The sequence below is a fragment of the Nannospalax galili genome, unplaced genomic scaffold (genome assembly GCF_000622305.1).
Source record: "Nannospalax galili isolate Female #2095 unplaced genomic scaffold, S.galili_v1.0 scaffold1488, whole genome shotgun sequence".
In the NCBI taxonomy this organism is placed as follows: domain Eukaryota; kingdom Metazoa; phylum Chordata; class Mammalia; order Rodentia; family Spalacidae; genus Nannospalax; species Nannospalax galili.
Window position 1 is genome coordinate 89627 of NW_008358859.1, and position 18216 is coordinate 107842.

Genomic DNA, 18216 nt, shown 5'->3' on the forward strand with positions numbered 1-18216 from the left:
GCAAAGGGAGGTGCTGAAGTCCATCTTGCTGAGAAAAGGTCTCTCCCCACCCCAGGATCAGGGGTGAGGCTGAGGCCAGCTATGATTCACAGAAAGCCCCTGGCTAAGCCTGAGATTCGTGCTCTATAAGCATTTTGCACATTGCCTCTGAGGAGCTTATACAGACATTTGAGTTGATAAACCTGCAATATCTCTAGAAAGCATTTAATGAATGCATTCTTTCTGAGTAGAAAGTCTCAGTAATTGCTGTTCAAGTGACAGAGAAGTCCAGAAATCTCTTCTTGCAAAAGCTGTGGGGACAGATAGAGCTGTGCATGGCTGCTTCAGCATGGTGGCTTTATCCAGGCGCTCTCTCTCTGTCTCTCTCTCTCTACTGTGGGGACAGAGAGAGATGTGTATATGTGCTTCCGCTTGGTGTCTTTATCTAGGCGCTCTCTCTCTCTCTCTCTCTCTCTGTCTCTCTCTCTCTCTCTCTCTCTCTCTCTCTCTCTCTCTCTCCTGCATGCAACCTATTGACATCCATTAACATTCTTCAGCTATATAAAAAAAATGCATCTTATTCCGGCACTCTCCATAGGCAGGAAGCCCGGCACTGAATCACCAAGCCTGAGTAATTGCCCCTAGTCATTGTGATGGAGAACAGCAGAAATTGCAATGAGTCACAGGGTGCTGGACAGGCAAGTGTTCAGTGACGATAATTCCGTGAGGATAATTTCATTAATGGAAGTGAGAGACAACGCAGGGCCAGTGAATACTGTACACGTACATATAAATATCCAGGGACACGTGTCTAGTGTTTAAAGACGCCACATGTAAATGGCTCCACACGTGTGCTCCTTCATAATGAATGCCCGGGCACTGGATGGTAAAGCGCTATTCAAAAGTGATTTGTGATAATCACACAGAGGAGAAATCCTTTAAGTGAAAGGAAACAGGAACAAGGGTGTTTCAAGCCTGGCTGTAAAAAGCTCCCATTTGATTTGGGGCCACAAAGGATTGAAAAGACATCAAAGCACCCAGACTGAATAGCTCTTTCCAAAGGAAAACCTTCCAGCTCTGGAATCCAGCACATGAAATAAGCCAGTGGGAATCCTAAAAGCCTGCAGGGAGGTGATGGAGGGATGAGCCAGAACTGTGGGAGACGCCCAGTGTTGCAGAGAGATGATGGAGGGGTGAGCCAGGACTGTGGGAGACGCCCAGTGTTGTAGGGAGAGGTGATGGCGGGATGAGCCAGGACTGTGGGAGACGCCCAGTGTTGCAGAGAGATGATGGAGGGGTGAGCCAGGACTATGGAACTGTCCTCAGTGCTGTAGGGAGAGGTGATGGCAGGATGAGCCAGGATTGTGGGAAACTCTTCAGTATTGTAGGCAGAAAATGATGAACTGGGACTGCAGGAGAGTCCCTAGTGCTGCCAGGCCCTACTCTAGCTTCCCTTGATCAACTCCTGGGGATGGGCACCCAAATTAGCTTCTGTCCTGAAAAACTTACCACTCAGATAATGGGGCTTCTCCATGTAGCCACATTGGAAGCCTCTTAGAACTCTGGCGGGACTTTATTTTGCCATTAGACACTTGCCTACCCGGCCATTTTCCATTTCCACAGTGGGTCCTCCCTCCCTCCCTCCCTCCCTCTCTCCCTCTCTCCCTCCCTCCCTCCCCATGTTCAGCCGTCTCCCCTGTCAGCACAAACAACAGAGCATAGAAATGACCATGCCCTTTGCAGTGTGAGAATTCCAAGATTAGACTCTGGCTGGCGTTTTCCTTTACAGCCCTGAAAGGTTCTGTTTGCCTGGGAGCTGGCGCAGAGTCAGACCAGCTTAGAAAGTCTTTCCATTTGTCCTTTAAATTGAGGCTTTGGGTTAACATGGAACCATCTTTAAATGTACAATGGAGCAGCATTTAGTGCATTCGTGGTGCTGTGGACACATCACTCTGTCTTACTCCAATGTGCTTTCAGTATCCCAGAAGGAAACCAGCACCCGTTCAGCCATCACTCACAGGCAGCCTCAGCCCTATGACGTCTCCCTCTCTGGATCCCTGTGGATGAACAGACTGTATGTGGTCTTTTCTATTAGAAGTCTTTCACTCAGCACAATGTAGCCAAGCTTTATCCACATTGTGGCATTGATCAGCCTTCATTCTTTTTATGATTAATATTCCATTGACTGGATCAACAACTCTTTGTTTATTCATTCATCCACTTATGGGCCCTGGATTGCTCCTACCTTTCGGCTGCTGTGAAGAGCACTGATTTGAATTATGTACATCGACATATCTGTTTTCCTTGGTTCTCTTAGGTAAATACACAGAAGTGGGATTGAGGTGTGTGAAGGAAAGTTCCAGAAAAAAATCTGCATCTTCAAACTGAACCTTCTGCAGGCTGATCTACCGACCAGAGCATCAGTGACAGTGGAGAGTTTGGAGTGTTGGAGGTCCAGAGCCTCTGACAATTTATCTTGGGCTATCTCTGGGCCCTATAGCTGAGATTGCTCTGTTTTGCTGTAACAACTTACTTAATGTTCCCACCAATGTTTCTGAAAAGTATCTTGATTTATGAGTTTCTTGCTCTGTTACTATAAAAATTACATGAAACTGTCACCACACTGGAATGTGGAATTTTGGGGTAACCTGAATCTATATTCTTGGCCCATGGTCACTCGTGATACATACTATAGTGAAGTTCCCACAGCCTCTGCAGGGTCCCGGGTCCCTCATCTCTCTGTTTCCAGATCCACCTTCTCCTGAGCAGGGTGGGCCCCTGCCTCTTTGCACAGAATAGTATTCAGCTCTGGCAGGAGATAAACAAGCAATGTTTGCACAGTATAGGAGGGAGGAAGGTGTGAGTGCCTGCCATCTCCCCAACCTAACATCATGAGCAAGGATGCTAGCTAGCATTGAGGCAGCCTAGTGCCGGCAGTGACCGGGGTCTGTCACCATCAGCCCGGCACCTCTCTCAGGCGGGTAAAGATCTGCCCGTTTCCTGACTAGATACCCCGGCTTTGCCCATGGGCAAGCAGAAAAATAAAACTGTCAAGGAAGAAAAAAACAAGATGTAATAAAAATGGATTAACAACTTGCAAATTATTGTAAGGAAAATATCCTATTAAGAAAAAAACTGATGATTGCACAGTCCAAAAAAAAAAAAAACAGCCAGAAGAATGGACTGCATCTCGCGGAAATGACAGCATTGTCCCGTCCCAAACTAATGGGCTCCGTTGTCCAACCATCCGCTTGAGATATCCTTTATTAAGTCCATTATCCTGCCGCAGACCATGGCTAGTCACATCTCAAGTATTGCTATGTTTATGAAAGACAGTTGAAGCCATTTGCAAGATAATTACCATTCTAATCTCCAGCCTTCATGAGGAACCTGGTTCTCAAAGTGTCACAATGGAGCAGCCGCACAGGCAGTGCCAGCCAGACCTCAGCTGTCTGCAGAGCTCGAATCACCTCTGTGGCGGACTCTCCGTCCTCCTGCCCTCCCTCCCTCAGTAATGTCCTGGAGAGCTGTGGGTCTATCTGTCTGTTTCCTAGTCTCAATAACACAGGGGAGAGAAGGAGAGAGAGAGAGAGAGAGAGAGAGAAAGGGAAGGGAGGGAGGAAGGAAGGAAGGAAAGGAGCGAGGAAGGGAGGGAAGGAGGGAGGAGGGAGGAAGGGAGAGAGAAAGGAAAGGAGGGAGGGAGGAGGGAGGGGGGGGGAGAGGAAGGGAAGGAGGGGGGGGGGAGGGAGAAAAAAAGGGAGGGGGAAAAGGAAAAAGGGAGGTTTTCTAGTTTCATTCTGTTGCTGTAATGAAACACTCTGGCAGAAGCAATGTGGGAGGAAAGGGCTTATTTGGCTTCCTCTTCCGGGCATACTGTCCATCACTGAGGGAAGTCGGGGCAGGAGAACCATGGAGGAGCAATCCTAACTTCCACACACATGCTCACGTAGGTTTCTTACACAGCCCAGGAGTGCTAGGGATGGTGGTGGCCACAGTGAGCTGGGTCTTCCCACATCAACTAGTACTCAAGACAATCCCTCTCAGACATGCACACAAGCGAATCTGATCTGGGAAATCCCTCAACTGAGACTCGATCAGATGATGGAGTCATGTTGACAGCTGAAACTGATCAGGACAGAAGGAAAGGAGGAAAGGGGAGGAGAGGGGTGAGAGGGAGGAAGAGAAGGAGAAAGAGAGGGAGACAGGGGAGAGAGCGGGAGAGAGAGGGGGGATATACAGTGAACAGGGACGGAAGAAAGAGATAGGTCAGTCATCACTGAGCCAGAGGGAGCAGAGGGTGGGGAGGAGGCCGAGGCACACTGCCTGCTGGGAAGCAGCCTTGAGAGCAGAGTCTGCACGCTCCAAGGACATCTCCCTAAACAGTAAGACCCTGAGAAAGAGCTAGGACACGGTTATCAACCTATGTTGCCACTGCTGCAGCTACGCTAGATGCAGGGCTTTCTGTGACAAGCGTGCAGTTCTGAGCGTCCAACAGGACAGGAGCTGTCAGTGCACCGCACCAGCAGAGCTTGAGAGAGGAAAAGGGAACCTCATACCAGAGAGGAGGACAGACAGGACCAGGGATCAGAGGGAAGGAATGGCTGAACTGGAGTGTCAGACCTGTATAGCCTTTGGACACCCAGGGGAATTCAACTGGAACCTCAGCAACGAGTGGGGGCTGTGAGCACCATGCGGAGCTCCGGTCACAGTTGAGGCACATAGGAAGGTCTGTGGAACTGAGTCATGGTGGGGGACACGGAAGGCTATAAATACAGGGTGGTGGGCACACATGGGGAGGGAGTCTAAATTTGATTAAGAACTGTTGTGTGAAATGTGAAAAAAGTTCCATAAAAAATAAAATAAAATAAAAAGACAGGATCCGCTAGCCCTATTGGGAGACAATTGAAGTCACTGACATCTACTCCTGTCTGGAGTTTTAGATTTTTCTAAACCAGTCCCACAGACAAATATCCAACCTGGGTCACCTCTGCCTGACAGGATCTGAGACAGTCTGAAGAGGACCATGAGGGGCCAGGAGGAGGGAGAATCAGGAAGAGGGGGCACATAAGGCAAAGCGAGGAAGACAGGTGGTGGGTTTGGGGCCATGGAGGTGACAAGGGTCTCTGAACACAGCTCCAGAGACGGGAAAGCAAGCTAGTGGATTGCAGTAGGCAGAGCCTGCGTCTGTGTGTCCCATAAGGTGGTCGTCAACGTAACCTGAGGTCATTTCCTGACTAATCCATCTACTGCAATCCTAAATTAAAAATGCATCCCAGGGGCCAGCCAGATGGTTCAGCAGGTAAAAGTGCTTATGAGTAGTCTTGATGACCTGAATTTAATCCCTGGGACCCACACGGTGAAAGGAGAAAACAGACTCCCACAAAGTGTCCTCTGACCTCTACATGAGCACAGTGGTACACACGTACCTGCACACACACAGACACACACACACACACACACACACACACACAGACACACACACACACAGACACACACAGACACACAGACACAGACACACACACACACACACTAGCCCTGACCTAGCACACCCTCACTTACCTGCACAGTACTGCTCAGTGGCCAGTACTCCCCTCATAAGGGGAGCTGGGGCTCAGGAGAGGATGTCCCAATACACCATGCTTCCCGGAAAAGACGCAAATTCAAATTCAAGGTGCAGTGTCTACTCAGTGCGGCTTACGACGTATCATCGTAAACTAGAAAGATCAGGAGGGGAAGTCTTCTGTCTTATCTGCCCCACCTGGTGCCCCAGCCCAGCTCAGGGTTGGCAGAGTGCCAGTATGGGTGGAGTGACTGAGCAACTGGGCTTCTCACAGCTGGGGACTCCTCTCAGCAGCCCCAGGAGGCCGACTATGTCATTATCTCCTCATGAAACCACACAGAATGTTATGAACCCCATTCAAGGTACATGGGCACAGAGTAGACAGACCGAGTTGGTGGAAACATAGGAAACCCCGTTTAACTTGAACTCCAGACAGAGGATGACTATTTTTAGTCCAAGTCCCAAGCACCACATGGTATACACTATACCAATGGTCATTCATCTGATTTCCTGTTTAGTTGAGCACCCTGTTACTAACCTGTGACCTCACAGACCCAGGTCTGGGTCCATGCTGAGGCTCTGAGCTCATGTTCTCTCTGTGGGGTGGAGCCCCACAGAAGGAAACAGAGAATCCACAGGGAAAGACAGAGAGGCCATGACCCTCTCTCAGGCTGACACCCCTCTGCTGCCCAGCCGGGACAGGGTGAAGATGAAGATGGAGGGCCAGGCCGAGATGCTGTGTTGTGTGTGGGCGCTGAGCTCAGGAGATGTTTAGATTCATGTGAAGTGGGAAAGATGACTTGGTGACAGAGGGGTCAGACCTCTGTCTTCAGTGCTCAGGTTTGTGCTGGGTATGTGTCTGCATGTGTAAATGTGTGCATATGTATGTGTGCATGTGAAAATGTGTGTATATGTGTGCATATGCAAACGTGGGTAGGTTTGCATATATATGTGTGCAAATGTGTGTATGTGTATATAAATGTGTAAATGTATGCATGTGTGTGTAAGTGTATGTGTGCTTGTACAAATGTGTATATCTGTGTGTGCATATGTATGTGTAGAAATTTGTATATATGTGTGCAAGTATATATATGTGTATGTGTGTGAACATGGTCATGTGCCACAATGTGTGTCTATATGTATGTGCATGTGTGTAATTGTGTATATGTATGTGTGTAAATGTGTGCATGTGTATGTGTGTAAATGTGTGTAAAAGTGTATGTGTGTATGTTTTCACGTGTGTGCATGTATGTGTGCATGTGCATGCATGTGTATGTGTGTGTGCATGTGTAGATGTATGTATGTGCATATGTAGGTTTGTGTGTGTATATGTGTGGGTTTGTGGGTTTGTGTGTATGTTGTGTGTTTGTGTGGTTTTGTATGTGTGTGTGCATGTGTGTGTGCATGTGTGTATGTGTCTATGTATATGTGTTTTATGTTTGTGTATGTGTATGTTTGTGAGTGTATGTGTGTGTCTGTGGGGTGTGTGTGTAAATGTGCATCTCCCTATAACTGTGCAAGGGATTGCTTTGTGATGCTGCTTCCAAACTGAGACATTCCACTGAGACTCAGGCAGTAGACCAAGGCTCAGGAGGCGCCAGAGGCTCAGGAGGCTCGGGGTTCACATGTGCTGTCCTGGGGTTACACAAGCAGTAACAACTGCGAGGGCCCCTGCAAGTTGTGCAGTGAACTCCACAACACAGCTTCCAGGCTCGGTGGGCTTTTCTGGTGATGCGGCTGCCGTCGATTGTCCCTGTGCCTGGACATAACCCCTCCCGGGTTCTGCAGGTGACCCCGCCTGTGTACTACTCTAAGTAACCCCGCTAACCTCACTGGCTCGCTGAGGTAGACTTGAGTGGTACCTCCTTTCACCTGTGCGTTGTTTGGAACGAAGAGATATTTGTTCACGGCCCTCAGGAAAGGTCACACAAGAATGCTCTGAGAAAATGTCTCTGGCAGAGCTGCCTCCCCTATGGAGAGTCACCAAGGGCAGCTGCTGGGACACCCAGAGCCCAGGCTTCTCAGCCCCTTGTGCCAGGGAGAAGCATAGAAGGGAGACGCTTCCCTCTGCCACCAGCTCCATCCATCGCTGTGCTGCATACACTCCCTGGGCTCCACCCCCACCCACTCTGTCCCCATAAACTCTGTTTATTTGCTCGTCTGTTCACTTTCATACAAGGTTTATTACGCGCCTCTGTGTTGGAAAAACAGGGCACTTTAATAGCAGCAGTGATAAAAAATGACTTCCGTTTTCCCAGCTCTCGGAATGAAATTAGAACAATTACGTTTTCCTCCCACTAAATCCTCAGCCTGCACCATCTGCAGGCCTCCTCCAGTACAGAGAAGTTAAAACCTCCAATCCTTCAAAGGCCACAAGAATCACTGGAATATTCCGGAGTCCCTGACTGCCCAGGGTGGAGGCCTTTTTAAAGAGGTTTAGGGGGCTGGAGAGATGATTCGGTGGTTAAGTCCTCACTGCTCTTCCAGAGGACCTAAGTTTGGTCCCAGGTTGGGCAGCTTACAACTGCCTATAACTCCTGCTTCAGGGGATCCAACTCCCTCTTCTGGCCTCTGAGGGCATCCAAATCTATAAGTGCATACCTCCACATACATACACATAAATAACAAAAACATATTTGTAAAGGTTTGAAAAAATAGGCCACTTTGTGAGAAGCCAGGGTGAGGGAAGGAAGCTTCTGCTGGGAATATGGAACCTTCCAGTGCTTCGCCAGCCCAGCTCACCTCAGACTATGTGCAATCTCGCATGGCTGGCTAGACCTTAAGTCAGTTGTAAAGCATGCTGGGAGGATAGAATATTGGAAACACAGCCACAATCCACTAGGCACAAGTGACAGACAGCCGAGTAACCATCTGGCAACTTCAAAGTCAAATATATGACTTCCTTTCTCTCCGTTCCTGGCTCAAAGTCCCCTCCTCCAGGCCACCTTTCCAGAAGGTTCTAACCATCTCCCAATCCCCCATAGAAACTAACACTTGCTCTCTAAGAGCAAAAAGCATCTTAAATCTACAGACGCTCAAACATAAATCAGGAAGGCGGGAAATGAGCTCTCCTGTCGCATGCTCCCACCACTGCTTGATTTTCCTCTATGCTCTGAAGATTCATCTCCTCACCCAGCCGCACCACTGCCCTGTTCAGGCTGTTCACTAAACATCCCTTTCCCCCACATGTGATCTCCTGGAGGGTAGGGGACTTTGACTGCTAATAGCTACTGTTTGACCCAACAAGGTCTCCCCCAACTCCTGCATGAATGTGCTTACTCACAGGGGTCTGCCATATTAATGCTAAAGTGACCAGATTGTCAAAAGCAAAATCTACTCTCAATGCGTTCATTGGCTCATGTGTATTTACCCTTCCTTTACCCCCACCCCTTGCTCCCAGGTCACCCACTGCCAGCCAGACTCTGCCCTTGCAGAGACTTTGACAGAACACGGAGCTAAATCTGAGCACAGGGCCAGTGACAGGGCATCCCAGGTAGAGGGCAGTTTGACGTCTAAAGACATAATGGCCCTCAAGAATAAAGACTCCCATGGAGATCCCAAATAGGGCATATTACATAACGGAGAGAGGCTGTATGCTCTGTGCTCAGCAGGGTGAGCATTGTGGTGAACCTTGTGGGAGCCTCTGCTGGAAGGATCACAGAGATCTTGAAACAGTCCTATGGGTGGAAGAGAAAGGGGAACTTAGAGGGGCTTCGTATTGGCCCCAGCTTTGGTGTTGGTCTGTAGAAGGTCTAGACCTGATTCAGACTCGGCCCCAAGTTCTCCCTCCCTTCCCATCAATTGCTGAGTTCACGTCGCTCGGAAGGAGCTGGCAACCAGGTAGACATGTTGATGGAGGAGGTCTGACGGTGCCTGCCCCGGAGGGATTCACTGACATAAATTAGATACACACAGAGAGCATCTTGTGGTGGGCAGTGGCTGATCAGGGAAGAGGAGGAAGAAGAGGAAAAAGAGAGGAAGGAGGAGGAGAAGGAGGAGGAGGAGGAGGGGCGGGGGAGGGGGAGGAGGACAAGAGAAAGAAAGTGAAGTAGGAGAAAGAAGAAGAGGAAGGGGAGGAGGAAGGATGAAGCTTCTACACACCAGATGCTCAGAAGCCACTTCTCAGTCCTTGCTTTGAAGGAGTAGCCAGCAAATCCTTCTGATGAAGCTAGAAACACATGTCTGTCAACCAAGGACAAAAATCCTGCCTATCAGAGGTCAGGCTCTGGCATCTCCTCCCCTCCCGGAGCAGAGGCGCCACCGAAGGGATGTGACCAGAAGCTTCAACCTCCCGCTGAAAAGAAAATGATTCCCTCCCTTCTGCCAGATCTCACTCGTAATCAACATTAAATCCTGAAAATGAGATCCGGGAAGGAAGCAAGGCAGACATGGACACATGCAGCTGGAAGCCAGCCAGCTTTTCCCACAGCATCCTGTTAAAACCTTTCACCCCATCCCTGAGCCCACCGAGAGGATGTTTGCCTTCATAACCCCCTCAGCCTGCAGGGGAGACACCAGACACCTTTGCCCAGCACTCTGGAGGAAGCAGCAGCCAAAGCGTGCAGGACACACAAGCTGTTTGCAGGGATGGGGAGGGTTCCTGCAAGAGTCAGCTCACTGCTACCCCACGCCATACCCTGAGTGAGGAGTGCGGCAGTGAGGCCCAGGGCCCCTGTACCCTGGCTGTGCCCACCGCAGACAGATCAGGCCAGGTCCTTCCCCAACAAAACTCTCCACCCTCCCACCTGTAGGTCCCACACCACGGTGATCCTTTCTGGGCCTGAACACAGGCAGGAACCCAGCCCAGGCCGGCAGTCACCCTGCCTTGGAGCTGTTTGGGTTGCTCGGTTTTCTGGACAGTGCCAAGCAAAGACAGGCTCTCCACATGCTCCAGCCTCTGTGTGTACACGCACCTGCTCTCTGAATGCTGCCTCCTAGCCAGGTGCTCCTCCCTGCTCTCTAAGGGCCCCTTTATGCTCTCTGAGTGCTCCCACATCCTCTCTGACTGCTCCTCCCTCATCCCAAAATGCTCCTGTAAGCCCCGAGTGCTCCCCCTGTTCTGTGAATGCTCTAGGCTCTACCCTGACCCTTAAGTGCTCCAATCCCTCAGCTCTCTGCAGCTATTGGCTCGGCATGAAGGTCATGATCAACACGTAACCTTGAAGGCTGCGTGTGGGGTGTCAGAAGTGTTCTACCAGCCAAGCACAGAGCTCCGGGCAGCACCAGCCCTGCCTGGGATGGACCCGTCTTCTCTAGGGACACTGAATGGCAGCTCCGGATTCCCAGAACGGTACTCAGATCACCCAACATGAGGCCTAGCCTTGTAATACATCTTAAAATAGGCAACATAGTTTTGCTAGCACAAGCCCTGTGCAGAAGAGCAGGTCTCTGGAGCCTACTCCCCATGCATGGATGGAAGCTTTATGCCCATTGACAACTAATGCCCATTGTCCACATCCACCATACCATTCTCGGCTTCTGTGAGTCTGTTTCAGGTGTGTCATGTAAAACCTCACTGGACTTATGGAGCCTTGCGGGACCTTGTAGGAAAATCAAGGGAATGTCATAGAACCTTGTGGAATCTCATGAGACCTCATGGGATCTCATAGAGCCTTATGGGACCACATGTGACATTATAGGGACCCCATGGGACCTCAGGGACCTCATAGGGTCCTCACAGAACTTTGTGGGAACCTCATGGGACCTAGTGGGAACTTCATAAGGCCTCATGGGAACCTTGTGGGGACCTTCTGGGACCAAATGGTGTCCCCCATTTGGACCTTGTGGGGCTTCATGATGCAGACAGATTCAGGCTACTAATCAGATGAGATCAACTTGGACAATCCAGTGGACCCAAGGTGGAGCCTTGAATAGGGAAGAGGTCAAGAGGGGAGGTGTCCTGTGATGTTTCCTGCGAGACATAAACACCTGTGCACTCCAGATAAAGTACCTATTGAACAAAGAAAAGATTCCATTCAAGTCCAGCGTGGTGAACCTGTGAGTTTATTGGGGCTGCTTACAGGGGTATGAGTGACTCTCAGACAGCAACACCCATTACCCTACTACCTGCAGACTGTAGTACCCCCTGCCCCTACCCTCAAGAGCCAGGGCAGCTGGAACAGGCAGGAACGGTGACTGGAGCCTCAGGTGACGCTCTCACGACCCTCCCTCCCTCCACAGGGGGATGTAACAGCCCCATGGCCTTCATCATAGATCTCACTATCTTCTGGAAAGCTCTATTTAAGTCATTGTCATGACTGCCAGCCAAGGTCTTCTGAGGGTCACCACAGGTAATACTGATGGTCACACATAGGAGGTCAAAGTCATGTGATGTGAAAAGGGTCTGTGCTGGATAACTTCTAGTTGTCAACTTGACACACCTAGGTTGAGGATTTGGGGAATTAACTTCCATTGACTGGTCTGTGTCTATGTCTGTGGGGCATTTTCTTGATTGTTGAGTGATGTGGGACGGCCCAGCCCACTGAGGGTGGTGCCACCCCTGGGCAGGTGGGCCTATGTTGTATAAGAAAGCAGGTTGAGCACGAGCCAGGGGAGCAGGCCAGGAAGCAGCGTTCCTCCGTGGTCTGTGCTCCAGGTTCCTGCCTGAGCTCCTGCCCTGGCTTCCCTTGATGATGGACTGTGCTATGAGCCAGATAACCCTTTCTTCCCCAAGTTGTTTTTGGTCAGTGCTTTTATCACAGCAACAGAAAAATAACTAAAACAAGGTTCAATCTGTGGAGACCTAAAGACCCCACCTTGCAGAGGTCCGAGAGGAAGTTACTGAGGCCGTGGCCTGACTTGTTTTAAAAGTCTGAAGGATACTTTCACACTGCTGAGGAGTGCATGATCAGCGAGTGACCATCCTTAAGATACACCCCCTGGGGGGGAGGGGGATTTCCAGGTGCCTTTATAAGCTCTGTAACACCTGCAATAAATGAGTCCCTGCTTGACTAGGCTCCCTGTTGCGTCTGATTGTCCCTGGTGCTGGGGGCGGTTTAGGCTGGTGAATGGCGTGCTTACTCATCTCCAGTCATCACTGCGTGGGGTCTCTGGCTCGAACCCCCTGCATCAATCCACCCTTGCTGGCTTTGAAGATGGAGGAAGGGGCTAGGGACCAAGGAACACTGGCAGCCTCTAGAAGCCAGTTAAAGCAGGAGGACAGAGTCTTCCCTGGATTCTGCAGAAGACCCAGCACTGTCATGGTTTTGCTGAGACCCAGAGATCTACATCGGAATTCTGACCTCGTAATGGCACTGTCACATCTGGTGTTTTACCAAAAGGAGATAATTTCTCACTTAGTAACAGAAGTGCATACCAAGCACAGCATCACTCTGGGCAGGATTAGAGCAATTTGGAGAATTCATGGGCTGAAGCACAGGGTAGCTTCCACCCCAGTCACAAATCAAAGCCTCGGTCCCAGTGGACCCTCACTTTCTTCCAGCCACTCTGCCCAGCCATTTGTGTTTAGTTTTACCCTAATTGCATGTGGCCTTGTGGGTTTCAGGAGGTGCTGGAGTATGTAGGCTAGGGAAGGGTAACGGGTGGGGGCCCCATCTACACATTATGGAGAAGCCACCATCCATGCTGGGTGAAGACTTTCCAGATGTTTATGTCTCCGAAAGGAAGGAAACCTCACAACATGTAGAATGGCTACTGTCAGGATAACTGGGCCACGGTGTACCCAGATGTTTGGTCAGACATGATTCTGCAAGTTGCTCTGTGGGTGTTTCTGGATGAGATAATCATTAAGTGTCCTCAGGCACAGCCAGAAAGACAGTTCTCTGCCGTGGTGGAGGAATGGGGCTGTCCAATCGGTTGAGAGTCTGAATGAAGGCTTGGCCTTCCCTGGGCACAGGAGACCCCCCCATCTGATTGCCTGGAACTGAAACCTCAGGCTCTCCCCAGGGTCTGGGCCAGTAGGTTTGAACTGCAATCACATTGTCCCTTCTCCTCCAACTCTAACTTACTAACTATAGACCACAGGCCTCTCAGCCCCGAGAGTTCCCAAAGCTGAGTCTTTCTACTAAAGGCCCTTCTATGAACACACACTTTGTTGGTTCTAGTTCCTGGAGACCCTGGCTTGCAGTGTGCAATGTGTCAAGTTGCAGGCCAGGGACATAGGCTTGCTCAGATAGCTGTGCTGGGAACAATGGGGACTAGACCTCATTTGTGTACAAGATTCCATGCTCTATCTGTGTGAAGGCTAATCTTGAATGCCAACTTGATTGGACTGCAGAAGTGTGTATGAGAGTATTGATTAAGCAGACCTCTGGGTGTGCCCATGGAGGTGTTCCAAAGCGATCAACTGAGGGAAAAGACCCACCCTGAACATGAGCAGTACCATCCCACAGGCTGAAGAGAAAGCAGACGGAAGCCTGCTAAGGTAGACATTTACTCTCCGCTTCTGCCTGCCATTAGCTGAGCTGCTCTGGTCACATCCATGCCTTTCTGCTCACAACAGGTGTCCCAACGGTGGAGCCAGCCTAGAAACCTCTGACACCTTGATCCAAAATAAATCCTTCCTTGTTTAGAGTGTATCTTAGGTATTTGTTGCAATGGAGAAAAGTCTCGTGCAACCCAGCACCCCAGATCAGAATATCTGTCTCCTGGGAGAATCTAACGTCACCTTCCAGAAGGACCTTGGCACACTGACAACTAACTGCCAAGTTAATGCCCCACGTGAATACCACTGTGGTGATACCATTGATTGTCAACTGGACAGGATCTAGAATCGTCTTGGAGACTAATCTCTGGGTGTGCCTCTGAAGAATTATCTAGATTAGGTTAATCGAGGTGGGGAGACGTGCCCACTGTGAGCGGCACCATTCCCTGGGCTGGGGAAAATAAAAAGCAGAAAGCCGAGCCCCAGCATTCCTCTCCCTCTGCTTCTTGGCTGTGGACTCGAGAGTCGGCTTCTCCTGCCGCCCCACCTTGGTCACCTGCTGTCACACCCTCCCAGTGACGGAATGATCCCCCGGAACTGTAACCAGAACAAACCCTTCCTTCCTTTGATTGTTCTCAGCCAAGCATTTTGTTGTAGCAACTAGACAACGGATGCAATTGTTAGGCTTCTTGGAGAAGAGGCAACAGAAACAGATGTCCAGAGAACGCTGAGTCCCCGCTGTCTGAACTGCGCGCTCCCATGCTGTGCTGCTTGTCTTCAGCAGCTGCCGTGCCAGGAAGTGGAGTCAGACCTGGGCCATGAGGGCAGGAACTCCTCCCCAGCCTTGCAGACTCTTCTCCCCCAGCTGTGGACTCCTTCCTCTGGGTTTAACACCAGGGTCTGCCTCTGGATCCAGGAGAAGCTGTGCTGAGTCCATTCTTCTTGGAGAAGGTGACTGATTTCAATCTCATCACCCTGAGGACATCCATGCAGAAAAGGGCCTTCCTGCCCCTCTAGGCTCTGCCTGGTCCTCACCCCAGAATCTTGCCTTACTCAACCCAGGAGTCTGTTGAATGCCTCTTTTGAGCATTTCAAAGTTTCCAGGCCACTAAGGAAGAGGGGAAGTTAGGGGAAGACGAAAATGAAGCAAGAAAAAACAAATAATAAAAAGCAAACAGAATTGTGAGAACACCCCATAGCCATGAGGGACTGAGGGCAGAGGAGTCACTGAACAGAGGCACTCACCTGTCAGTCAAGGAGCCTCGGGCAGAGCCACTGCCATCCTGCCCAGGGTGCTCAGCAGGAGCACGGCTCTTGCAGTTTCTCCATGCTGAAAGGTAAATGAGAAGGAAAATGTCATTTGCGAGGGCAACTCTGGCCTTAACACCAAGCAGGCTTAACACCAGCTCCCTCAGACCCGGCTCCCAGGCATCCTTTCTTGGGCGGTTTGCAAGGCCACCTGCCCCAGAGTGCCTGCTCCTGCTTCTCTGACATTCACTAGAGGCTGGACCACACACCTGCTCCCTGCCCAGGGATGATGCGCGCATCTGTTCTGTTTGTCTCTTCTCTGTAAGCAGACATCTATTGCAGTGGCTCAGATCCACCCACAAGCATCTCATTGCTCTGAGCCCCTGTGCCACATTTACCTTGTGCCTGCATCATACGTGCTCGGAGAACTGCCAGCTGTGTCTGGAACCTGCTATGTAGACCAGACTGGCCTCAGTCTCACAGAGATCCTCCAACCTCTGCCTCCCAAGTGCTGGGACTTGGCCAGACTCCTCCTTGAGGCTTATGTTCTTACCCGGAGCTTTCCTAAGAACAACAGCAACCTCCAGTGGAGCCACAGCTTGATGATCAGTCAGGAACTGTGATCCTGGCATAAGCAGTCGAAGCCTGTGTACTACCTTGATTTATCCCTTCATCGCTACCAGAAACAGCACCCTTTCTGGGCTCTGTCCTCTTCCCACCCTGCACCCAGGACTTGCCCCAGCACCTCACATCACACCGGGTCCCCCATCTCCTCAGCCTCTTCCTCCAAAGAAGATTTCTTTCATGATCCCACGTTTTTTGAGAATCCAGCCCAGTTGCTTGATGGCGGCCCTTGGTTTACGTGTGTCTGTGGTTTCTGTCATCGATCCAGCATCCCCATCCTATCCAGGCTGCCTGGGAGATGTCAGTCCTGGTCCTGATTTCCTATCAGGGTATTTGATGCCCCACATTGGGACATTGACTTCTGGTCATTGACTTCTACATTGTAATATTTTGCTTGTATAATTAATAAAGAATTTATAATGGGAGGCTCCAATTTCCTAACAGTATTCTGATCAATGTTAAACTCTCCTGCTGACTACGGTACTCTGATGACTGCCGGGCTCTTCCTTCCCAAGTACGTAGGATTTGAACTTAAATGGGGTCTTGACCCCTCTCTGACCATATTTCTGTCAACACAGAGCCGGTGGTTTTATTTTGGTTTTAAAACTATCATCCATTCTTAGTGTAATTTGACGCCCAAATCACATTGTCCCAGATTTGTTGTTTTTGAGACAGGGTCTCTCTGTAGTCCCAGCTGGCCTGGAGTCGTTGTGTACCAAGCTAGCCTTGATCTCGCAGAGATCCACCTGTCTCTGGGAACAAAGGTGTGGCACCACCTATGCCCATATTGTTCCAGATTTGACAGGGGTGCCCCCTTCCCTGCCCCCTGCATTCTCTCACCAAGTCCTTCCTTCTTTCTACTGGAATGTGCTCCAGTTCTGTCCTGTGTTCTCCTACCTCAGCCTTGAGCTCAGCACACTGCTGTGAGCTGCACACAGCCAAACATGTGATGCTGAACACATGACGCAGACCCTTGAGGAGACAAGGGTGCTGACTGGCTTTGCCCAGCTGTGTAGCTGTATGGCTCCTAGCGGAGGGTCATATATCATGTGCCCACTCTCTGGAGCTGTGCTCACTGGTGTCCACACTGCTAAGGGGAGGGTGACTTGCTGGCTCTGCACTCCTTCTGAATCAGCGTTTGGAAGACACTGGAAATGGTCCACAGGGTGGGAAAGCCCTTCCTAGGTTCAGGGCTCCTTGCAGATGCCCAGGGTTCAGGGGCTTGGGGAAATCTACATCTCCCACAGTGTAGGCTGCCCCTTACTGTCACCAAGACTATTTTTGACATCCTGCTGCCCTTTGCTAACAGCCTGGAGCATCGGGGAACAAGAAGATGCGGCATGCAGATCCCCCTTCAGCTCCCTCTTCATCACCAAGATGAAGGAGAAGCCTCGAGTCCCAGATCCTGGTCACAGGGGAAGGCGAGAAACCCCACACACGACTCTTCGTATTTGCTGGTGTCTGTCCACCAGCTGAGGGTCTCTGAGCAAATCCCAGACCATTCGGAACTGGAAATGGTGAGTTACATAACACAATATTAAGGCTGTAAATCTTTCCGGTAGCAGAACCCATAAACCCTGGCTTTTATTATCCACTTACTGCACAGACCCTGGCTGTTCCTTCGTCGCAGCACAATTATCCTACAATTACTGTTAGATTGTTAAGTAAATAGCATGCCAGAAGCTGCAATTCCTGGGCTCATAAATACATAAACAGACACAGGAGCCGAACAAGGACCAGGAGCTAAGGGAAAGAGGCAGGACGGGGTGCAGGTGGTCGGGGTGGGGTGCTGGAGTGTGTGACACTCGCCTTCTGCCTTGCAGATGGGTCTCTGGCAGACGCCTCCACTTCCCAGCAGGCCCAGGAAGCTGTAGGCAACAGGACAGAAGATCTCACACCGGCTTTGCTCGGCAGTTGTGACACGAGGCTTGGGCACCGTGGCTACAGGGGCAGGGTAGCATCCCCAGGCTGGGCTGGCCCTTTTCACGTGTCGGCAGCCCCCCATGACCAAGTAGCACCAGTGTAAAGCCACATTCTCTAGGCTTTTTTTGAAAGAAGAGTGTCACAGCGTCTTTATTCATAACAAGTCCAAAGTGGAAGAAGTTCACACCTTGGGACATTTGACTGTACCAGACACAGTGGAACTATTCGGACATGAGTCACGTGGCTGGGCCTGGAGATGTAGAAATGGGCAATGGGCAGGGAAAGGCGTGCACACCATGTGGTTCTGGCTCTGATGGGGGATGGAGGATAGATAGAGCGCTTTCATATTCTGTATTATAAAGACACATTTCTACTCCATATGGTAGAAAAGAATACGTGTGCATTTTATTATTAATAACAGCCCAGCACCTGCACACTGCTAACGGCTTGCTTGATGTGAGTTAAATCCCCAGCCCAGTGGCCTCTGGAGGAGCTCAAG

At 50.4% G+C, this 18216-nt stretch overlaps 1 pseudogene; it reads right to left on the reverse strand.

Annotated features, from left to right (window-relative positions):
* The window catches only part of LOC103725148, a 53515-nt pseudogene extending 35716 nt beyond the window's left edge, over positions 1–17799 (reverse strand).
* Between the last annotated feature and the right edge of the window lie 417 nt (positions 17800–18216).